General features: G+C 43.5%; 1 long non-coding RNA gene across 1 annotated transcript in view; it reads right to left on the bottom strand.

The window, feature by feature from the left end:
- Window positions 1-16,773: 16,773 nt before the first annotated feature.
- Window positions 16,774-25,190, bottom strand: part of LOC130189190 (uncharacterized) — a 52,757-nt gene continuing 44,340 nt past the window's right edge. Inside the window, exons 3-4 of the long non-coding RNA XR_008830719.1 lie at window positions 19,510-19,574; window positions 16,774-17,615 (exon numbers count right to left, since the gene is read on the bottom strand). This is a non-coding gene — a long non-coding RNA (uncharacterized LOC130189190). The remainder of the gene's footprint in view (window positions 17,616-19,509; window positions 19,575-25,190) is intronic.

Raw genomic sequence — 25,190 nt, 5'->3', positions numbered from 1 at the left:
GCTGTGAATACTTTCCTTATGCACTGTATATGCATATACTCTAATATGGGAGATGACATTTTAAGCATGTTATTGAAGTATTCTTGCACCAAATGTGTGACGATCTGAGAAATTGCAGGACTGAATAAAAGAGGTTCGAAGAGGTTCGACAAACAATAAAACAGTAGATTCCATACGTTGCATTATCTCAGTACAAAGTTAAGCTGGGCAGGTATAGCCCAGTATACACATTCAGTTATTGACCGTGATGTTTTTATAAGTAGACATATAGGTTGCGAAATGTACTTGTGTGAGTGTGGTGAACGAGTAGCACATACCGGTTTATGTGTCTCACTCACCTAGCACAGCCTACTGGGCACAAACTGTCATCTTATGCGTTCTGCATGACTCAGATGTTCTGATTGGCGCCCTGTTTGCATAGATACAGCACAACAAGAAGCAGATGGGGCTTAAGGATATCCAATGGCATGCACAAACGCAAGGAATGATTTAAGAAAATCCAAGGTTCAAAGTGAGGTCGGTGACAAGAACCTTTCATTTCCGACATCAGAACTGATTATCATGTATGTGTGCATCACAAGTTTAACATGTGTCTGCATGTATATGAGAGGGACACAACAAAACAGACATGCCTGATTACATGATGTGACTAAACAGCTTCTCTACTCATTATGCAATTCTAATGAATACCCACTGAATGGAAATAGCACTTTAGATGTATCCCCTCAGAGCAGGATTGGGCTAATGCATGTCAGTCTACATATGCTCCCTGTGATATATTGGCAAAGTATGCAATTATTTTCCTGCACGCTTGGTTTGACTGAAATTGACAGATCTTTGTAAAGTACGAAGCAGTATAATATACTAGTTAAATGAAGCATGCATGTATGTTGTGTCACATGTGTAATCTACCATCAAATTGTTTCCCTGGCGCTCTCTAACATCCACACAAACACTGTTTCGTATTTTCTCGTAATAATGCGTTCAGAGAGCTGAAAACATAACAGTGGAAGAGCAGTGCTACGACAAAGTAAAAGGAAAACACTGTTGACGTATTGTGTTGACATATGTGTTGACGAGTCCCTTCACTGAAAGATGACAACTCTCCACGCCCCTCTTAGTGGAGGAGGTGAAGGTGGGAGAAAAGCTCAGTATGTATAAAACATGTGAAGCTTCAAACATCCTTCCTTTCAATCAGACAGCATTGTATTTATGTGGGATTGATGCACATATGGGGATTAAGAGCGGAGCTGTACCTTATTATAAACAAAACCATGACACACAAGCCCGTAAGCTGCTTGTCTATGTTGAATATGGTGGGACTGATCACAATACCTGAAGAAGTTAAAGCTCGTATTTATGCTCATTAATAGAAAAAGAATGTTGTGACGAGTCGATATTTTAATTTTTCAGGAATTAGGGTTGCAGACTAGCACTCAGCAAAACACATCCACCCTGGTCTATTTGCAAGTCATGGTCATGCAAAAGGGGGGCCTCTAAGAGATTTGTCATGGTGCGGCTCCTCGATTTCTGAATAATTTTCCACACATGTGAATACATCACCGGTGTGCTTTGACAAGCATCATGAAAGGTTTGCACCCCCACGCAAGATCATTCATCTCTTCTCCCTTCCTAATTTTTTTTCTCCTAATTTTCAAGGCGTGTAGTAATGAAGTAGCAAGTAAGATTTGGAACGAGTGCAATCTGATGACAGATTCATGGATAATTTAGGAAGATGTTTTTTTTCAAGTGACGCACAACGTAATTGTAACATTTCAAGGCATTAATGGAGTTTGGAAACCTTGCTGTACCAAATCTGTTAATGAGCCACAACTGTCAAAATACTGGACAGGGAGCAGTTTGTGTCATGCTGTGCCAACATACAAGTGCACACAATCTCACACACACACCTACACACACACACACACACACACACAAACACACACATTTCTTCTCTCAATCGCACACCCTTGCTCGCTCTCACCCAGTTCACTCACATCCATGCAAATACATGCAAGTGTGCAAACACATACGCACAAACGCACACACACACACACACACACATGCGCGCACACACACACATACACACACACATACACACATGCACACACATGCACAGAGACATCCAATTGAGCTGCTGACAGCTGCTTTGGACTGATACTCTCCAGCAACAGTGACAGGCCAAACAAGTCTGAGCAGTGTATATTCATCTACTTTTCATTCGGCACAGTAGGTAGTTGCAAAAGGGTGGGGCTAACGAACCTTTTCCTGTGGCATCAGACCTGGCAAGGCAGCAACATAATACTCAAACTGCTGAATGGTAGAGTCTTTTAGAATTAGCACACATGAGTACTTTGTCAAAGGCAGTCTTAACCATGAATATTTTAACAACTCTGTATTATTTTGTGCATGGAGGTGAAGGTTCACTTGCTTCATGCTTCATGACATAACTACCTGAATCCCAAATCCCTTGAAAAAGCTTTGTGTGCAAAGACTGCCGCATACAGCCATACATGAAATACCATCATTTGAATCCTGCCTCATTGTCAACTGGTTGTGTATCAGCAACACAACATCTTTAAAGGCCTGTCCTCCCAGTGAACTGTGCGCTGTGCCCTGTCGAAGCGAAGGGAAACAACAGCCCTCACGGCTATGGGACAGGTAAATTGCACTGCGAGACAAGGGGCTGTTTGTGTGAGACAGAAACATGACACGTTCTGATGCAGGAAGTGAGTTTTTTTCTCTACCACTGTAAAATAAAGAATTAAACCCTGGGAAGAGAGAGCAGTATAGAAACAATACTGGCACCTTTGTGTCTGTAAAGGTGTTAGAACAAGGTAATGTGTGACTGACAAGCAATACGTTCCCAAGCTGTACATGTCTCATCATGCACTGCATAAAAGGGCAGCACAGTTTGTACAACAGAGGGATATTACCATTCAATACTGTATGGTACAACAAAATTGCCCTTGGAGCTTGCCCAGGCAGTAATGGAGCTGTGGAAGTGTTGCAGTCCTCTGTGTGCAAGTCACTGCAGAGCAGACATGGGAGGACATCTACAGTTCTCCTCTTTCCTATTTACAATTGCTTGGCATATGTTGTTGCACAGGGCAACATTGTAGGACCAAATACAAGAAAGCAGGATCCAGCATGAATGATGTCTAATTTGCAGGATACAGCGATTTTATTGTACCTCATTGCCACTTATCAGTTCCCTCTCATCCCCAGAGAGAAGTCCCTGTGTCTCTGAACATGTAAACCAACACCCTCACCATGCACAGTAAATCTCTGCGTCTTTATTCCTGTCTCGTAAAAAAATACTTTATGTCCAGTTTAACAAGACAGCAATTACGAACTGTAAGAGATACGTTGCCTTCTGAGAAAGCTAGTGTTTGGCTCTAGAGTCGATACCCTTATGTGACATGTAACAGTATCTGAATATGAAATCCTGTCTGCCTAACCCTATAGCCCTGTTTTGGCACCGCCGCTGTTATGCAAACATATCTCGTCATAGAACCATTTTGTAATGCCAAGATGGAGAGACACTAATGATTTGTGCCGTGTGGGAAAGCTAGTGCAACATTTGTGGATGGGATTTGGAGAGAGTCGTGGATGAGTAATATATGACGTTGATATAGATACCATATGGCTGTGCATTAAAGGATGATGAAGTGCTAGGACGTCAGATCCTTGACACTCAGAAAGCTGGGTAAGAGAGGACAAGGAAGAGATGGAGGAGAGAACGAAGAGGGGATAGGAGGTGCGGGTGCTGAGAGAGTTCCAAAGACGGTTCCCATGCATCATGCCAAGCATTAGGCTGGGGCATACAGTCTATGACCACATTGCTCTGCGGCTGGGTAGAGCTGCTCAGCAACCTCACTGCATTAGCCCCTCCACTTCTGTGGTTTTGTTTGGGACGGATCAAGAAAGCCCAAATGGAGCACAGAACATGGAGGTGGGCTGGCGGCCCAAAAATGAGCCAGAGCCAGCCAAGTGCTTGTGGTCGTCTAGTCGGGTCAACCCCGGCCAGGGCAGAACATCGCCCCATCCATCCAGCAAAGAAGGCTTACCCTGGCCTGTGTAATGGCCGCGTCACAAGAGAGAAGCCCCTCTCCCTGACCCAGGTCTAAGCAACCCCTTTTGGACTGGCTGCCATGCTGCTGTACTGGTGCAGATGTTGGAGCCGGAACAAGGATCGCAGCCAACTGGCAATGGGGGTGGAACCACTGCTCCAGCCTTGCACTAATGTGAAAAGTAAGGCTGTATGTGAGAGCAAGGAGAAGGACCATTTTGGGTTTAGGGCACAGTACCCTTAGTGGATGAATTGAAGCTGTGACAGAATGCATCCTGCTGCGAGATGGACGGACTTGCACTCGGGGAGTAATTTACTGTAAATTACTTTTTTCCAGAAGGCAGTATTAAACACACACCACATTTTACCTTCCAAACGTCAACTAAATAAAACACAAAACAGAAATTGCAAGGACCACATGGGAACATAACCCACTTAAACTCCCACAGCAATGTCGTATATGACATCTAAATATACTAAAATTACAATATTTAGAATATCTCTGGAATGCTGCAGTCTAGAAACTCCATTAAATTAAATTGCCTCTCCTTGGTCACTATTGTTTGCCACCATTGTTTTGCAAGAAGTTGTGTAAGCCAGAATGGCCCAACAGGCTTCATGACTACTTTAGAAAATGAATAAATCCAACATTTAATATCTTCTTTGATTTGTCATCCATGTTGAAAAGAGTTGTTGTCATTATATGTTAGCTGAAGCTTACTGAGGGCAATTTTGGAGTCAGTATTGGAAGTGAGAATAGTGTTTGTATCTGATCAAATTTTTTCATTTATAGTATTTTTTTCTTATATATTCTTGTTTTATAAGAAAATTAATAGAGAGTATGGAAATGAGATTAACTTAAAAACTAAACATATTTTAGATGTATTCATAGTGGACCTTTCTTTCTCAGAGGAAATACATTTTGATAACTTGAGTTTAATATGGTTTAATGAAGTTAAAACTCCAAACGTTCAGACTTTTTGGGAGATAAACTGTTGATTTTTGCATCAGAATTTCCATGAACAAATTATTTTACTCCTCTAGTTGTATTGCATTACACCTTTTTGTGGTTATTGTACAACATTATTTGATCAATGTGACGGCCTGAATTGTGCCTACATACCATAATGTCTTACCTTTAGCAAAATATACCTTCTTATAGAAAGGTGGTGATGAAATTTCCATTTATGACATGATGTTTATTTAAAAACCTTTTTTAATTACATATTTTCTTATTAACACTTCTTTGAACTGTAGGCCAAATACCAGGGAACTCTTAGTGCACATTTTAACGAAGCAATAGGTAAGAAATTACATGAGATTAAAAAGATTAGATTTTGCCCATTTGCTTTGCATTATTTGCACACTCTGCACAGCTGTATGCAATGGACCTGCCTGGACTGAAATGTGAAGTGTGATGCGTCTGCGCCTACTGTATATGATAGATAGAAACACAGAGATCACGCCGTGCATGTGTGAACTGATTTGTCAATGAGATGTTTGGCAGCATTCACCTCATGCTTATATTAAAAAGCCCTCTCTCTCTCTTTGTAATTTCTATTCCTCTCCCACAGAGCTGAACTTTGTCCAGCAGCTCTATCTGGCTCAAGCCGGGATGCTAACCAGTCCCAGGTGCTGTCGGAGTTAGGCTAACACAGTAGGCCCACCTAGACTGTGAGGCCTTGCGTCTCACCACAAACCACAGGCAGCCCTCACCCACTGATCCAAACTATACCATAAAAGTACTGCGGCTAAACCGGGTTAGCTCTTTTGCAAGCATGTCCTATGATGCATTATAAATCTCTTTATATTTCCATCATGCACGATGAATCTCAATCACATTTCTATGGACTAAAGTTGTTTACTCTTGTTAAGCTCTCTGTAAGCTTTGAACAAAAGGCATTGCTCAATGCTCCCTGAAACCGAAGTAGCCTCTTTCAAACCTGGATATAGTTGTTATCTTTTATTAATCCTGGTCTTGCTGAACCGGTACAGAGTTAAGGTCGTCGTCTGAAGTTCCTGTATTACCACAATACTTCCTGTTTCTTTTTTAGGTGTACTGTATGTGTTCAGCTGATAAAAATGAAGAGACGGGACTAACCTGACCTTTTAGGTTGCGAGTCTGGGTGCTGTCTACATATACTGACTATTTCAAACATCAGAAATCTAACATGGGTCAATAAGTGACCACGCTGTATGCTGTTGAAAAGGACAGCAACATATTGTGGCTGCTACTGTCAGGTGTGGGTATTCGGCTATGCAGGCGAATAGGGTCGGCACATTGCCTCCATGGCCTCTTGCCAGCAGTGAGGGTGATGTTGTTACAGACAGAGACAGGTGAAGGGAGGAGTGCAGTGGCTACGTGCCTGCAGAAAGGTTTTTACAGGGGAGGGGGAAGGAGGAGGAGGAGGAGGAGATGTACTATGATATGTATCTCCAATACACAATACTCTGCCACCATTCTCTGCATATAGAGATGCCAAATGCATTATGCACAAGTGCATACTACGAAAAAGCTAAAAAACACATAATCCATCACAGCCCTCCATGTGAGCATGCTCGTATAAACACCTACATCCTCCCTCCTTGAGCCCTTTCCAATTTGTATCTCTCCTTCCTTATCCGCTTTTCTCTTCTCCTCAAATAAAAGCTTCCCCCTTCCATGACACCAGTGGTTCTAGATATGGCCCAATGAGCTTGATGACATCATCTTATTTCCACAGCAACTATCGCCCCCATCACCCAAAATCCTGTTTCCCAGTGTCATTATCACACTTGGCATCAGACCCATTTTTTGTTGCCTTTGCTCACTGCCACTCCCGCATTGCCCCACTAAAATACACAAGCATGTACGCGCACACACACACACATGCATACACACACATAAGCACCTCTACCCTAAAGTCTAAGCCAAAGCCTGCAGCAGGCAGCACCATAGGAACATGTCCCCGCACATCCACAATAGAGGCCATTTTAGCTTGCTTAGTTTGTCTCAGCCGGAATGGAGGAGCCACTCAGAGACTGTAATGCATTCGTCTTCCTATACCACATTTTGATGTCACTTTACATCAGCAACACCATGCAATGAAATGCCCAGGGAATGGTATATATCTCCCAGACTTCAGCTTTAACGCAAAAATGATGTCACTGTGCCAAGCAGGTCCCACCCCACAGCTGCAACGCACATCAACGGTGCAAAGAAATAAGATAATTGAATCATTGAGACACTGCTCTATTCCAACATCATGAGGTAATTCCTTCATCTTTACATGCCTTACCCTCAGCTGTATCGCTTCATCCTATATGTTTGATGAATATCTCTCCATGCCTTTTGTTGCCGGGTCACCCACAGGCTCGCTGATGTCATCCTATTTTGAAGGCGTTTTGTTTTTCTTCTGCTTTATTTTTTTGTTTTGTTTCTCTATCAGTAGACATCTTATTCAGCGACTGTTTACTTTTCAACCCTCATGGAGAGAAGATTTTTGTCAACACTCACACATGACATCATGAGTGAGGGGTAGCTCATGGGTGCACGTTGTGTGTGTTGTTTGCGCGTAAGACAGAAAGAGAAGCAAAGTTACAGAGGGGAAGAAAGAAAGAAGAGCGAGATGGAGCACACAGTAGGCTGTGAGTCATGGGGAAATGAAAGAGCCCTTTTAAAGACACATCCTGTGGAGAAGAGCCCTACAGAGAGAAAGGTAGAGGCCTTTAGAGCCCTCTGTCATCTATTGTACATCAAGCATTCACCCTTATCCCTCAGCAAATACAAATATCTGTTTAATCATGCAAATTACATTAAAAGGCTGCACCGACCAATCTCAAAACAACTTAATGAAAGTTATTTTAAGGCAACACCAACATTACAGAAGTGTACCATACTTGTTTAAATATGGAATATAGCACAAGTTAAGTGTTGGGTTATGTTTATTTTCTGAAGAAAGAAAAAAAAAAAACCTAAAACAAGTATCTTGAGATGTCAATCTTACCATTACCTGTCACCTGATTGCAAAGTCTGAGATTATTAGTGAGTGATGACTGACTGTGTGGGCGAGTAACCGAGGAGGAAGAACATGAAAAACAAGAATTGTTACCTGTCGGTGACTGGTAAGTTTGACATAAAAAAAGCAAAAACAAAAAGGCATTTCCGTTCACCTTTGGCAAACATCCATTCATTTTACAGAAAGTGTTTGGCTTTGGAGGTGATCAGAGTGTGCGTGCAACAGGGAAAGAGTAAGAGAGAAAACCAGTTTTAAATGTCACAAAACCTTAGCAATGCTGTAGATAAGCGTGTGTGCGTGCGTGTATGTGTGTGTGTAGGTGTGTGTGTGTTCCGACCAACTTATTACAGGTGTAGAGCACAAAGTAGGGAGGGAGGAGGTGAAGCATTGCGTGGGTGGTAGGGGTGGAAGTGCAGTGGAGATAATCCCCAGCTTTTGCTCTAAGTCCTGTGCACGCTGGGCAGATCAGGGGCTGAGGGAGGAGTTGTGCTACCCCGTGGCCGTCACCCAGCCCCGAGCCTTCCACCTGACCCGCCTAGCAGCCCTGCAGCCTGCAGGCCCGGAGGCTCAGCCTTCAACTTCGATCAGTTGCGGCTATCTGGCTGAACAGATTTTGAGCCTACTGTTGGCTTAACTGCATCCTAAACTGCCCCTGTCCACTCAGCATTAGCATATTCTAAGCTTTTTCCAGTCACCTCAAACGGTTCATCATACCTCATATTTCAAGTTTTCTGTTATTTGCAAAAGAGTGTCTTGAGGTGTGAAATAAAAGCTATTGTTACTACTGAGGGAGGATGAAGTGCACTGTGTATCAATAAGCAGAACAGAGGGGGGTTAGCGGGTTAATGCGTTCAGTATGGCTATGCGTTTGGCCCTGGGGACAGATGAAGTTGAGAGGTTAACTCAGAGGTCAAAAGGTCACGTAACCCCAGAGCACCACTCCAGACCAAGCCCAGATTCAGCTGGACACCCTGAGGAGAGACCCCTTCAACCCACACATCACCCGGCATGCTGTTGGGAGCACCAGCTGTTAAGAGGAGCAACGGTAGAGAGGAAGCTCAGCTGACAAGATGTGCTCCAGTCCCAAGGCAGTCTTTCACTCTCATCCTTCCATCCCTCACTGTGGGGTTGTTATCAATCATGCTAAGCAGTTTCTCCAAACTATTAAAACACTTATGAATAATGCCTTTAAATGACACCAATTTCTGAGTTAGTTCTGTGAAACCTGAAAACACAGTGAATTAATCCCCACCCCCAGTGGCAATAAACCGTGGCTCTTGATCAGCCGGTCGTAACATTTTGGTACCCTCGGCACCACCACTGTCATTATCACAAGAGCTCTAATCATGTGATATACGAAGCTCGGCTCCAGCTTTAAGGCCACAGCTTCACAACCAAGTTCATCGGCTCGCTGAGTGACTCCAACGTGGTTGTAAACACATTAACAAGAGCTGGAGGGATTCTTTAGATAGCTGAGCTGAATATTTCCCCATTCTGCACCTCAAAGCAACATTTGCCTCTATCTGTTATAAGTCCCTCTCTTGCTTTCCATCTCTGAGAGTAGTTCCCAGGTAAATGATTGCAGGGAGGAGGTGTGTGTGTGTGGGGTGGGGGGGGGGGGGGGCTTAGACAATGTATGAAAATAGGTAGGACAACTTGATGTGAGTATGGGACATTTAATGGTCTGACTCTCAGTATATGCCAAGTATGAGAATGGTACGATCAGATTCAATTTTAGTTAGGTCACTTAGGTGTAGTCTTTACGAGGTGAGCAAAGGTTGTGTAACGTAACTGTGTGGGAATAGGTTCATTATCCTTCTCACAGTGCAGAAAATGGATGGCAGTACCTTCATACACTAATTTTCTAATTAGAACGGAAGATATTTGCAATATATACCATGAGAGACTGGGCCTGATCCCAACAGGTGCCAAATTACACTCGCCTGCAAAGATGACAATGTCATTTAAAGTGCTTGAGTAGTCGATGGGACTATTTGCTTGTGGCTGTTCTCAGGAGGATTCAGCGTGGGAATGTTTTTTATCCGCTACTGAGAACAATGAAAACTTTTCACATTTGCATTCATGGAAATGTTGAATCATACCATGCAAGACTCAATTAAATTAAAACACACCTGACATGAGCACACAAACAACTTCCTGCATTTTTTCTCAAGCTGAACAATATACAACCACAACAGTTGGCAGCATTTTTGGCATAAGCTTCTTGCAACCAGATTCTCAGAGGTGGCTGGGAGGCAGTGAAGTCCTCGGTATGGCTTTCCCACACCAGCACCTAGAGAGAAGACTCATAGTCACATCAGGCCGCCACACCAACATTCCAGTGATTTGGTGCAGTCATGTAGGCTGCAGAAAATCAAAACTGGCCTGTGTATGTGAGCATGTCGCATAACAACATTCATATTCAGAGGATCTTGGCTTCCTGATCTGGTTGTGTTGTGTGGCATATGTTGCCACTGACAGACGCCACGCTGCACTTTACTCCAGAACTCTCACTGGCTGGACGAAGGCCAATGCAATGCATTTCTCCATCCAAATGAATTCCCCTTAAATAAGTGAATGCATGTTTGTTTCTGAGCACTTGAAAGGAAACTCTGGGGAGTAGTTCAGCTCAATTGCTGTGTCGTTTTAGCAAATGGATACTTTGAGTCGTGTCCAGATACTTTTGAACTGCTGAAATGCTTTAATTCTACAAATTCTCAACAGCTGTTTTAAAATTGTGTTATACAACTTTCTTAGATCACCTTTACCATATGCAAATATGTTTTTCAATTCCACTAAACACTATTGTACTGAGGTCACTTTTGCTGTGGGGCAATGCTGTTGCTGTTTTGTTGGTTCCTGTGCGTGACTTAGTCCGTACCAATTATTTAAAGCTTATAACCACCTGCAATGTTTGTTTGTTGGACACATTGTTTTGTGCCCTTTATATTAAACTAAGGAGTATAAATTAGAAAAGTCTAACGTTAAATACATACATTTTAACTCTGATGTTTGAAATAAAAGAAAATGTATGCAAACAGTTTGAGGATCTCAAAATGTGTAAAATTACAAGATAACAATAACATGTGAATGTGATCATTAAGTGACGTGCTTCCCAAATCAATGCATTCTAAATTGATTAAACATAATACACTCTAAAGAATTATGAAAAGTGCTGACCCCATTTTTGATGAAATAGGAAGTGTTTTGAATTTCTGGTCGAGGACAAGACCATCCTGGAACTCGCTGATAAGATCACACAACGTCAACCTTCTGGGCTATATTTCAAGCAGATGGACAGGAAGACAAAGATGCCTTTGAAATACAAACACAAGTGAATACAAACCTTGAGTCTGCAGTATTTTCATCATCCCCTGTTTCAAGATGAAAGCAATCCCTAATTGTGTCGTGGTTTCATCCGATTTCTTCAGAATGCATGCTGGGTCCTTAACCTCTTGGGCATCCTTGTCAGCTATTAACAGCTTAAATATGAACTTAATCAAATCTATAGTCGTAGCAGCAGTTTGTGTGGCAGTGGGAATATTTAATTTTGTCTCTTACTCATTCACTTTTCAGTACATTGAACACTGGTGGATTGACAGGAGGGAAAGGTTTAGATGGTGTCGATTTTGTCCGTATCTTTGTTATGTCCTTGACTGTGTGCAAATATGGGTGTCCGACAGTTTTCCTGGTGTATGTACATGTGCGAAGGGGGTGAAGCAACTGATTCTGAAGTGTTTGTTGGTGCTGAGGGCCTCACTGGCTGTGTAAACAGGGCCTAACTTCCCTGAGAGCTGATGGCTATCGACCATTCCAGAGCCAGGAATGACAGGTCTTATCTGGAACTGGGATTGGCTGTGAGATGTCAGTGTGTGTGTGTGTGTGCGTGCAGGTGTGTGCATGCAATACCTACTTTGTGTTTTACGTATACTCAGTTCAGACTTGGTTCAGGGAGATATAAAATAGATATTCACGTTGCACACAATGCCACCGCTGCATGATTGACACACCACCATCTTTGTCCTTGCGAACATTGTGATCGATGTCCGTGTGAGGTATTGTTGTTCCTCACCCCTCTGCCAGCTCTACACATTGAGAAACGAAATTCAAGTGCTGCATGCAAAAAGGAACTTTGAGATTGTGGGTCAAGGGGTCACTGGTTTCTCTGACCAGAGGATTCCTGCAGCGTGGGAGGCAGAGAGAACTAACAAGATTAGTTTAGACAAAAATAACAAAATCGTGATATACAGTTATATCACACCTCTCATGCAAAAGGGGAATAACTACAGGACTTCCGTTCAGAAATACTACTTAAAATGTTATTATAAACACTTGATATATATGAGGTACTGGGGGGAAAAGCACACATAATGAGGCCGACTGATTGTCCCATTTCTTTCTGACAGCTTCACATAAAGACATAATGTATTCCTGCAGCTGACAGGTTGACACCCCGTCTCTAAATTCACCAGAGGCATAATGAGACATCTCTATCTGACTGTTTCCAAAGGTAAACTCCAGAGTACAACCTTCTAGAGAGGAAGACAAGTGCTGACCTGACCTATGACATGACCTGTCTTTCACAAAGAGAAGAAATGAGCACCTCTAAAAATTTTAGTGTCTTCCATCTAAATCTGAACCTTCCTCTTTGCCAAGCAGTTAAAGGTCAGGCCACTAAAACTGCTCTGCGGAATCACCCTCCGCTGAAAATGTCTAAAAAAGGAGAAAGTAATAAATCATTTGTCATAATTTCCGCCGTCGGACAGACTCGACTCAGCAGCCAGTCGGCAACAGTTCAAACGTGGTGTTCAGCGGGCTGGGAGTGACGTTCTCACCATGCAGGGACAACCCGAAGTGTTTGAGGTGGTTTCTCAGCTGGAATTCTGAATCCAGGAGTGAAATGGCTTGTCAGGGTGATGTATGATGTCGAGGGGACAGAGGGCTGGCATCCTGGACAGGAGAATGTCTACCATGCCCTTTAGTTTCACACAAATAGACAGGAAGCACACATACACAAGAATTATTTTACTGTCTCACACATCTGCATGAAAATTCATGATATACCCGCCTTACGAATGTGTTGTAGGAGGCAAACAATTCAAAGATAATGTTCGAAATCCCAAAGTGTGAGGACTTTTTAATGAATTACAGTCAGTCATGTGTGACCCATAACATAAAACCCAAATGGAACAAAATGTCTTAAACAAAGATGTATATATATATATATATATATAATATCCATGACAACTGACTTCACATTTGATGATATGTTGTGTTGTTCCTCGGGCTATAAATATGGATTTTCTTGTGATCACTTTTCTAGAGACAAGACACGAAGGACGTGCAACTGCTTCACTTACAAATGCTGCTCACATCATCTTTGCCACTATTGAAAGTAGCCCTGCGTCTCTCTTCCTCACGCTCATTACAACCTCTTGGCTGCTCTGGTGATTGATTTTCATCTTGAACTGACACCCCCCTCCCTCCTGCCCACCCCATCCTGCACAACCCCACCCCTAAAATTCTCCCACACCCCCTTGCCCCCGCCCCTCGCCTTGCGACTGCCTCTTTGCATTGATGCTCATAATTACGAGTGAATGGATCTGCAGATTCCCATGGATGTCAGCGGAGCCTTTGGCCTGTTCTGTTCCTCCCCTCCTCCTCTTCATCCTCTCCTGCTTCCCGAGTCTTCCCTTCTTCTTCTCAATGGGGATTAGGAGAGAGGCGCGGGATGGAGAGGGTGAGAGAGGGTGCTTGCCCAGACTGAGGGATGGTTTCCCATGCAACTATGTCCCCTCGCCAATCAAGGCAGTCACCGACGTGATTAAACCAGAAACACTGCTGCGTGTTTTATTATTTTGGGGAAGCACATCACCTTAATGTCACAATCAATTTGCTGTTGACGTATTGATAAGGTTCTTACTTCGGAAAGTATGGTCATAATAAACTCAAGGTAAATCCCATGACACATTAAAAAGTGCAAACCTGTTGGAAAATAGGTTACCTCTATGAAGACCAATTATGGAAAATCCAGAAAAGAGGGAAATTATAGTGGATTCCCACCATTTCTCCTGTGCAAGCAGAGCTGAGTGGATCTACATCATAGTCACTGGGAGCCCACGCACCCTCAGCATGCCAGAGGTAACCGATACCCAGTCAGCGCTCATCCAAGCTCAAAAACCCACTAAAGTTTTGCTTGCTTCCAACAAAGTCCGAGGAGTGGCCAACCCGGCACAGTTAATCACATCACACCACAAAGAACGGCAAGAAAGGGAAAGCAAGCAAACTGTGAAGAGGTGCACTTTAAAGTGGCTAAGAGACTTGGCATGATGGGCTAGATAAAGACAGAAAGCTGTACAGGAAGAGCAAAAAGAGAAAATGTGCTATTTTTTCTTACCATTAAACCAGTTTGTACCAGCACTACCATGCGTCATGAGTGACTCTTTAATGTAATGTTGTAACATTTAACATGAAATGTGGACATTTTCCAGGACCAAGTAGTAATTGTGTCAATCATTCTTCGGAAGCAGCTCCAATTTGAGGAAATGGTTTGGAGTGTGTTTAAAAGCGACTGTGCTGCAGTGTTTGGAACCAACAAGGTTTGGCTCAGGGCTGCATGTCAACCTCGCTCCAAATTATCCTGATTAACGACATTTCCAAGGAGAAACAGCCATTTGTATGAGTTTGATAATACTGGATTCACACCAGCATGAAAAGTGGCATTTATTAGTCAGGGTCGCAGGTTGTACCGAGGCAGCCAATAGCAGCTCTGATGCTGTGGGAGAAACCAAGATTTGTTAGTTGACGTCAAAGAGCGACAAATGTCAATCTGTCCAATTATTGCCCTTTTTATATTGTACGTACATAGCAAAAGGAAAAAAGAAATATCTTTGTCTGCTAAAAAAGGTCATGCAGTTTTCCTATTTCCAAACTTGGAAAATTGAAATACACTTTTTAAAAAGTCGACATATACTAAAAATAGATCACTTTGGAAGAGAATCACACTCAAGCTAGGGAAGATTGAGCAAACGTGAAACCTCTGTCTTCATTAATTAACGAAAATGATTGGTGACTTGTGGGCCATGCAGGAGCCCACGTCCCTTTCCAAATGCCCCCCCCCCCCCACACACACACATCCACTCTTCCATCCAACTAACGTGCACACTCCCTCCTTGAACCTCATGAGAGAGAAAGTGAGACACAATGAAATTTGCACCAAAACCTGGCGCAGCTTCAAGTGAGAGCTCGGTGGCTGACATAAGGCTCATGTTTGACGTTAAAGGTTTGTGGCTTGACACTTCTTGCTGGAATACATTTATGTTTGCGTTACATCAACGCTCGCTATAGGGGAGAGGTGGAATGAAGAGGCCGCCATTATATCAAAGACAGTGTTCCTCAATCCTCCCCTTCTTCCGTCTCCTGTCATTTCCCAAGGCTGTTTACCACAAACACAAGAGCAACACCGCCTGAGCTCATTATGGACAGCCAAGCCGCAATATATTGCCAAGTCCTGCCCCGAAGCCTCTGTTGTCTTGGGAACCCAGCATCCAAGAACATGGAGGGGAGGGTTGGTTGTGTGCTGCTGCTGGTTGTGATCTATTGGGGGACGGGGGGGTGCGCATGATGTCATCCTGTGGCATGGAGGGGGCCAATCAAGCCCTGAGAAAATTATGTCACCTTTTGTTGAGCTGGTCCATTCAGGGCTATAGAAGTGCAGTGAATTGAGAGCTGCAGAGAGGTCATTTTTTCCCCCGAGCTGTGTATGTGTGTGAGAAAGAGCGGGGGAGAAAAATAAAAGAGGGGGAGGTAGGCAAGTAGGGAAGTCCATTGTGGACATGCTAATGTTGTTGACCATAAGCAGGGCCATAAAGATGTCATGAAGCTCAACTTCCAAAACATCAGCGCCAGGGCCTTCACACCCCTTTTCTTTGACAGATGGACATGACCTCTTCCCCCACAAAATTGATTCTTAATATGATCTCTATGATGCTTTGAACACCTTGTGAGAACATTGTCCAGCACCAGAAGAAAAGCCTGAGCAAACTGAAATGGAGTCTAACCCGGTCTGCTTTGTTTTATCGTAGAGAGAAAGACAACAATAAGCAACCCCTTGAGGAATAATTACCCCCCTTAGCAACTCTGCATTGCCGCGCTCCCGCACCCACATCCCATTCCAGGCAGACCCCCGCACCCCCTTCTGAGCGGGACCTTATTGAATCACAGCTGAAATTGACAGTGAAAGACAGTTGAATGGGAAGTCACTGCTGAATTGTTGAACTCACTTAAAATAAGTGAAAACACGCTGGAATGTCTTTCTCCAGTTGAGGAGGAGCTGCAGGGATTTTCATCCACAAAATAGTGAAAACTGCCTGGAGTTTAACTCAAGTTAACTGTGGACTGTGACATTAAGCACTTCACCGTCAACATCATACATGCAAGGTTTAACTTTACAGCAACTAAAATATATTTATGCACAATAAAGAATGTACCTATTATTCATACAAGAGTAAAGTAAAACCCTGTGATTTCCAATAATGATTTAGCAAATTTTTCCACTTTCACTATGTCCTTCATTTTCACTAATCGATACAACTCTCAATGAAGCCAGAACAATTGATTGACAATATGATTAATAATAATCATAATAATACACAGCGTGAAAAGAGTGTGCAACTGCAATGACAAAACAAACTGACAGCAACGTGGACACGCCTTTAGTTTTTATTTCCGTTTCAGGGCTCCACAGACACAACACAAATGATTCAGCTCTAAATCATCATCAGAAACAAACAGCATGACAAGATTATTAACCAAAGCTACCGAGGCAGCCAATGAGATGTGGTGTCAATAGTCGTATTCGTAAGCACCTGGATTACAATGGCTTCTTTGTGATCACAGTTGGAAGAAGTCAAATGTCCATTGACTGAGTAATCCTTCTGAGAAATGCGTAATAATTAGTTTTACATAATAGGAAACATTTATTGTGCTCCTCACGAGATACACTTTGTACGTGACTGCATTGGTGTGAGTGCCGTTTTCAGTCTGTAAAAATAATAGACCTAAAAATGAAAATAACATCTGATTATTTTCCATTTACTGTTCCAGCATTTGTTGATACTGTATCCAGAATAACACAGTATATGTCACAACTGCAGCAAATGAGCCACTGCATGAATAAACACTGGTCATCAAAAGCAGATGTATATACAGGGAAATATTAATCCAGGTTCAATTTAGAAAGAGTCACACAATGTGTAGATCCATTGAGGTAGCCACGGTAATCGTAACTCCATGGAGTGGACTTTCCTATGGAGTGGCGCTCCAGACAGGGTCGACTGGTCTGTTCCATAATATCTGAGAAGCCGAATACACTCCACTGTCCTGCTGAGTTTACGCCACAGCTTCTCCAAGTCCATGCTGCTGGCGCTGGATCCGGAGAGCCGGATTGTCAGTGATGGAGCTCCCGCTGTTCGCAGCCACGCCAAGAGCAAACATCTGCTGCAGGGGATGCTGGTCCACGCTCCAAACCGGGATTTAGTGCGATCCTAGAAACAAAATACAGAAACTAATGATTGAATGACGCCAAAAAACACTTGAACGTTGACACATGTGCCTCGTGCCCTTCCTTTTGCGATGGGCATGAGGTTTTGATCTTCTCTGGCAACATTCACTTTTAAATGCTAGAAGTAACTGTTCGGTGGAGCTACTTAAAACAACCAGAGATTCATGAAACACCCAGAATTGATCAACACAAAGTTCCTCCCCACTGGTGCCTTCAGCAGGTTTGGCTGCCTTTACAAACTTTCCACACAAAAAAGGGCTCAGGGATCCAAACTGGCATAAAGAAGATGCGGATGAAGACCCACATGCACATTATTATCACATTATGCGTGGCGGCAAAAGGGTTTGTCTTCCAGCCGAGAAGATACAAATCACAGAGCTTGAATACCAGAATTAAGATCCGAATATCGCCTCAGGAACCACAGAAAGTACGGATTGAAAAAAATGTCAAATTGAAATGAATAAATAAATAAAACGACACATTTGATCTAGAATCTAGCATGTGTCAGAACATCCGAGGAAGAAGGTGAGAAACTTGTTTTGCATCCGTTAAAACAGTGGGATAAATATGCTGTTGCGTAAGGAGAGCGCCGATCAGGATAACACATCCTCTCTTCTCACGACGATGCCAGAGGTGAGGTAATGCAGGTGGCCTCTTGTCAACCTGCAACCACCCACATAATAACACGACGTCATCTGGCCCCACACGAGTCACTCAGCCAGAGTGGCGGGACCGGCCTGCCCCGCTTTGCTCGGGGAAGGAATGACGTGTCAGAGGATGAGAAGACATCCATCAATGTTTCTCGTCGTCTTTCTGCACAGCCGAGCCGGGTTACCTGCATACAGGAGGTGGCCTTACTGGCGTAGCTTTTTATTTATTTCCCTCCTCCTTCACATCTCTCTTCATCCCCTGGGCCTCACACATCATCTCTCCCTCTCTCCCTCGCTAGATTGCTTCCCCTAACCTAAGCCACAACCACGTTGCTTTTTGTTAACACTCTCTGTTATTATATACCTTCATATTTTTCAGGTCCACCACTCAACAATCAGCCTTTCACCCAATTTGCCCTCTATTCTGGTTTTTCCCTTCCCACGTTTCTCTCCTATGCCTCACCTTGAAGCAGAGCCAGTAGAGCAGCATCAGCACACAGAACCGGGTCCCAACCTGCCTGTGAGTCTCAGCCTGCCCGTGTGCGGCGGTCTGTGCCTGGGGCCTGCGACTAATGCCGGCCCCTATTGCCCTCCCTCATCAGCACATCTACTGTACCTGTCTGCTCGCACCCTGCCACCCCCCCACACACACACACACACACAGTTCCCCTTCTGTTACCCAGAGAACCTAGAGGGGGAAAGCATTTTTCATGCAAGCCTCAAATCTATAGAAAAAAGACTACTCATGTCAGGGTCAAGGAAGTTTGACCACCATCGAGAACACCCACGTCTACTCTGAGAAGCACACGCATACAGTACCACGCATTGAGCCTGCTGGCTGCCCCGCGCAAGCCCATCAACGAGTTTCTTTGAAGGGCACCGACTCAGTGGTGGGCCATCAAAGCATATCTTCATTCATGTCCACTGAAAGGATCTGAGGCTCCTGAGAGACGCCGTGTTTGAAGTGATATCTCTGTGCCACTGCATTCTTCACCGTGCTGTCATGACTTGAGTTACACAATCAAAAAAGCAAGAACATCGGCGTAAAGCCAGTGCCACCACCCTGATCATGTCTCCCATATACGTGAACTTCTGCTATCTTTGTTTGAACAGTGGATGTACCAAACGCTGGTTGTTTAGAGCAGCTGCCGGTTCATAATAAGGCTGCACTGTCTGTGATCACATATTCCACTTGAATGAAGATCAAACAAAAAGAGTCCTCCTTACCTGTTGCATCTCTTGCGATCATGTTTCCATGACTCAGCCTCTTCTCTGTGCTCACCTGAGATCATCTGAAAAAGATTAAGGATAGGGAAATAAAACGATTCAGAGAGGAGCTCATTCATGAGGAAACACATTCGACAGAAGAAGCAGATGTAATTGCTCTGCCCAAACTTGCATCAATACTCCGACAAATATGTATTTTTCTTCAGTACAATGAGGGAGCAATCAGTTCTTTCCTCTGTTTTCAAAGGTGAGATGAGGTTACAGTGCCGTTGTTCCCACCTTTAAGTCTCTAAATGAATTCGAGGAATCCTGAGATGATGAATAGGATAGGATAACGAGAAGAAAATGCATGTGTAAGCAGTGTTGATGGGCCACATATACACAGTGCTTTACTTAAATGGGACATAAGACACGAGGCTGGGGACCACTGGTCTAGAGGACCAACTGTTGGCATAAAGACACACTGCATGGTTGCACCACCATCAAAAGTTAGCACCCAATTAACCCGACTAACTTCTTATGACAATGTTCTTAGCCTCTTGGTCCAACAAACCTGGTTTTATAATGCCCACAAGACTCAAGACCTTCTCCAGTATCTTTACAGATCATTATAAAAAGCCAAACCTGGAGTAGTGATGTACATTTAGATAAAACAGATTTGTGTGATCTAAGAATTCAGTGAAGATCTGCAGAAGCTATCAATCAAATTGGCTTTTCTAAATTACCATTTTAAATGATTTGTGCTGCTTGTATTATATAAGGGTAACAAGCTCAGGTCGATATTGGATCAAGAAACTTCTCGTGATCACAGGTTTCTTCAAACGGACATGTTTAGGACTGAAGCTGTGCTCTCTGGACCGACTACAGCTCCTGTCCCTCTTCATCCATTCACAGACAAAGGTGCTCTCTACTTCTGAGTTTCACTGTCCCAGACCTGTTACCTTGGCAACAAATACACTGTTTCCAATTGACACAAAGTCTGGACTTAAAAAAACTCCTTTCAGGTTGAAGTCTCCAAGAGTTGAGAGGAAAACAGCAATAACAGGACGACGGGGAGAGAAACTGAATACCGGCAAATTGCTTCCCAAAATTTCTGGAAGACATAATAAAATGATTCTTTCTTTCCTCTCCCTTTTAAAATACCTTTCCCTGGCACCAGGCACTATAGGTAGCTGTGTGCTGTGCTGCTCCCATTTCTTTTCTATGCCTTCTTATATTTCGTTTTTTTCTAGCTATCGTACCGAGCTAAGTGAGTTATCGTGGAGACCAGCAGGCCGGAGCAGCATGTGGCTAGGCTAAGCCTCCAGATGAGGTAATGTTTAGAGGGTTGGCGAGCCAGGGGAAGGGTTAGTCAGGTCTTGATTAGCTCAGGGGTACGGGGCTCTAATATTGGACACTCTTTTGTGTGGTGAGATTACCACCTTATGAAAAAATGCCCCTGCTGACATGCCTGATGGGATCAGAGCTTCCTGCCTGCTTCCTTGTCCTGCTTATGAGTTCACAAACACACACACACACATGCACACAAACACACAAACACACACCCCTCTCAGGAGACGTTCATGCACGCTGGGAGATCATACACACAACTCACATGTTCCGTGCATGCTTATGTGTACAGTACAACAAGCATGAGCAAACATCGCCTTCTTCCCTCTTTTCCACTTGTGTAGCCTATAATGACCACAACTGATGACCCCCAGATGGAAAACAACCTGACTTTATTAAAAAGGCCAGATGACACACAAACACACGCTCACTTGCTTGTACTGTGGTCGTCACCTCCGGCCACCCTCCAATGAAAATCACATGATGGACCACGTCCAGCAGAGAATCTTCCCCCCCCCCCCCGAAAAAACCCCATCAACAAACAATGTGAAAAAAAAACGAGAGGATTCAGAGGCAAAGCTTTCAGGGGATTTGATCCCAGCAGTCCTCTAAAGAGGGCTGAGGCTATAGGATGATTTCAATTATTTGATATAATTTCTGATGGTCCATTAGTTCAAAATAAAGCTCTGATTATGAGGCATGTGTATACAGAAAGTTACAAACAAAACCTGCATCAGAGTCTGAAGCAAAGCCGTACTTTTTCCAGATGTGTAATCGACTGTTAATAAGCAGCGGTCTTATGTTTATAAAACCTTTTCCCAAATAAAGCTAATTTAAAAAGGAATAAATGCAGCATTTTGGTTTGTTAAACCACATAGCAAGTTCAACACCTTTCTATTTCTACTGTTTAGGAGGCTGCACAAACAAACGCTCATATTTCTGCAGTGCACTTTGTGAAAGCAAATAAATATTGCATGCACGCACACACGCACACACACACACACACCAGTTAGGGACATGGCACAACCTTGCGCCAGTGGTCCTTTAAACCAGTCATGTGAAACGACCCGTTAATTTCTGCAAATCAGATTACATTTCCAAGCTGAGGTCTGCAAGTCCACACACACATTTAAAGCTTGGGGCTCAGGTCCAAGAAAACACACACACACACGCACACGCACTAACCTTAATCAGATTCTGTCACACACTTTGTGAATGTTTGCAAACTGCAAGTAGCAGCCAAGGCTAGGCTCAAAATGTGAGAAACGTATAGGTATCCTATATACGTTTGCTGTAAATATACAGCAGATATTAACTACATGCTAAAGTGAGTGTAGCCATAGATTCCCTTGAAGAACAAAACTATTTCATTGTCAAGGCAAATCATCGAGCGCTGTGATAAGCCTCCTTTCAACGGCGCTCGACTGCTGTTTGGCAGCGCTGCTTTGGAATGAGCACATGTGGAAACATGTCTATAGTGTGTTTGGCAGGAATGCAAATGATAGATGATTCGCAAATAATTCAAGTCCTATTCAAGAGGTCAGAATCTATTGTATTCTTTGTAATTATTCCATTGAGTTGGCAGATAAATAAGTACTTAAATTGTTGAATAAGCACCGTAATAGTGATAAACATATTGAGAAAGATTTCCATAATGTCTGCGTCTACTTTTAACATCTCTTTACATTCCAGCTGCACTGATCAGATTTGCAAAACAATGTAAAAGAAACTGCTTGGCTGGCTGGCTGCTGGTGGACCGGTCGGCCTAATTAAACCCAGACAGTTGGAGGAAGTACAAGTCTCTGTCCCTACAGGATCTACATTAAGTCTCCACTCTGCTAATCAGAAAGCCCTTCAACTACATCAGCATGTCCCCCTGGCCCAACAAACAACCAAATCTCATTTGTCTTTGTAACATTTTGAGGAAGCTTGAATTACTTCTCTATCGAGTCTGGAAAATAAATCACGACTGTCTCTGTGTTCATCATAATCAGGGACAGATCAGCTGTGTAGCTCATTGTCTGTTCTTCTTTTTGCCCTTGGTACCATGGAGGTCAGAGGGTGGGAAGCTGTGGGTGGCAGGAAGTTGAGAGAGTTGTGCCTACAATGGTGTGTCAGGACTCTGTCAGTCAGCCCGACTCAAGTTCAGCTCAAGCGGGTTGATTCTATCTTCACAGTGACATCGGAGAAGTTTAGCGATGGAGACCGGCAGCGAGGCGAATGGAGGAGCAGAGGGACCGCTCCCTGGGTTAAATTGCACTGAATGCTCAGATAAAACGACAGGAAAGGGCAGATTGGGGGAGCTGGCTGGGCTACTGTTACCCCAGGAAGCGCTCACTCATCCCTCAGATCACCTGTGGAGGTCAGGGCCCGATCCAGTCATGCAGTGCCAGGAGCCAGGAGCTGGACTCAATGTAAACAGATGTACAGTAGGGTCCCTTCTAGAGCAACCGTGTACAATCACTTACTGTACTGGTGTTTTTACATTTATCATGGCTGGCAACCTTTTTTTTAAAGCACATCAAGTTATTAGATTTGGAAATATAGCCATTAGTTTTCTATTAAATTCAGTGCAGAAATACAACTTATAGAGTGACTTGAAGCATAAATAATTTTAAATTGCTTAAATGTGCGCTCTGGTAAATATGATTATTTGCCCATTATGTTTGACATGTATATGAGCTGAACAAGTGATCAATTCATTGATAAAAAATAAACTGCTTGCATAGTAGGCAACCGGATATGGAAATACTGTGATGCAATTCGAGAGACATATGGTCAGTCCTGCAGCACACATTCCTGACAACACACACACACACACACACACTCCGGTAAAATAAACCATGCTGTAGTATCTTCATCTGGAGTGCATTTCCTGTCCTCTGGCTTGGCATATGCTAGTAGCTCCTTTACAACATAGTCTTTTCTTTTCTTCTCCCGCCTGCACAGAAATAGCTTTCCAACCATTTGAAACAGAACTTTAGGGACAAGGACCACAACCTTAGACTTCTGTTCTGGGTGTTGAAAGTGTAAAGTGATGTGATGCACTTCCCACATCTGGAAAAATCCTACACAGTGGATTATGTTGGTTTAGGGTATAGTTTTGACAAGCACCGCTTCCAGTTTTGCTTAATTCTCTCACCAAGAGGCAGAGTGGTGCAATCATCAGTGTCACACACTGACCCAAGACTCACTTGTGGAATGGAAATTTAAGAGGATAATAAAATAACATCAAGCAGCTCTTTAATAAGACACATTTGACAGCACAACCCACCTCCCTCAGTGCACATGCTGTGGAAAAAAACTAATTTGTGTGTCAAATTGTACAAGGAGAAGTGAGAAGACACTTCAATTCAGGAGCAACAGTGGTGATGAAACAAACACAAATGTCACGAAATGATATCACCCTTTTAACCCTGCAGAGGTAGTAACCAGGAGTGGTCACAGGAGCTGTGAAATGTTAGTTTTGGAGTGAAAGTAAACAGCCTCTCCCATGGTGGGCCTGTACCCTACACAGAGTAAGCACATGTTTCCCATTGTGGTTAAAAGGGAAGGGGATTAAAGTGTAGTGCAGCCGGAGCCACAGCCATACACCCCGTGGTGGGATCACATCTCTCAGGTCTTTCAGTATTGCTGATGTAGCCCAGTTGGAAGTGGCTGGTGTGTAGGGAGAAGCAGTGGCCAGATCTATCAGAGAAACTAGGCCGGGTCCTCTAGAGCCCAAATATGAGGCCTTTCTTTGGGGCTGAGGAGGCAGACATGTTACCATGTTGACAGAACTGCCTGACTGAGGTTGGCAGACACTCACACAAACACAGGCAAGGCTTATGAGGAGGTGTTGAAACCGAGCGGAATTGGATTTTCAGAGGCCCGATTTTGTACTTATGAAAAAGAGATCACTTTCAAAACCTTTCTTAAAGACAAAAACAGAGGTAGAGAAAAAAATATATTGAGACTGAAAACTAAAGAAGAAAGAACATCTTGTTAATGGCCATTGGTTTTGGCTGCAAAATATGTACTTTCACCCCAGGGCCTCAGGGTCAGATAGGCCACATTCAGGTGCCACATGGGACAGTTAAAGCAGGAGACTGTGACTGTGCAGCCAATTAAAGGACACTTTAAAAAGGCAAATAGTGCAAGGGACATAGAGGAAGATATGCATAGTGGAGCATAACTGCACTTACCAAAAACTGCCAAATAACCAGCACCCCATGAAGCTCAGCTGTGACTGCTTCAGCTGGACAGCTTCCATGTGCAGCGAGAAAAAACACTTTGTGAGCAGTGTAACAAAGGATGTGGAGGGAGGGACGGACACTCTATGAGGGTGTACTGAGCTTGGTGCAAGTCAAAAT

Source organism: Pseudoliparis swirei, chromosome 23 (assembly GCF_029220125.1).
Source record: "Pseudoliparis swirei isolate HS2019 ecotype Mariana Trench chromosome 23, NWPU_hadal_v1, whole genome shotgun sequence".
Classification (NCBI taxonomy): domain Eukaryota; kingdom Metazoa; phylum Chordata; class Actinopteri; order Perciformes; family Liparidae; genus Pseudoliparis; species Pseudoliparis swirei.
Note: the sequence above shows the minus strand (reverse complement) of the source record. Positions and strands in the feature narration are given on the sequence as shown.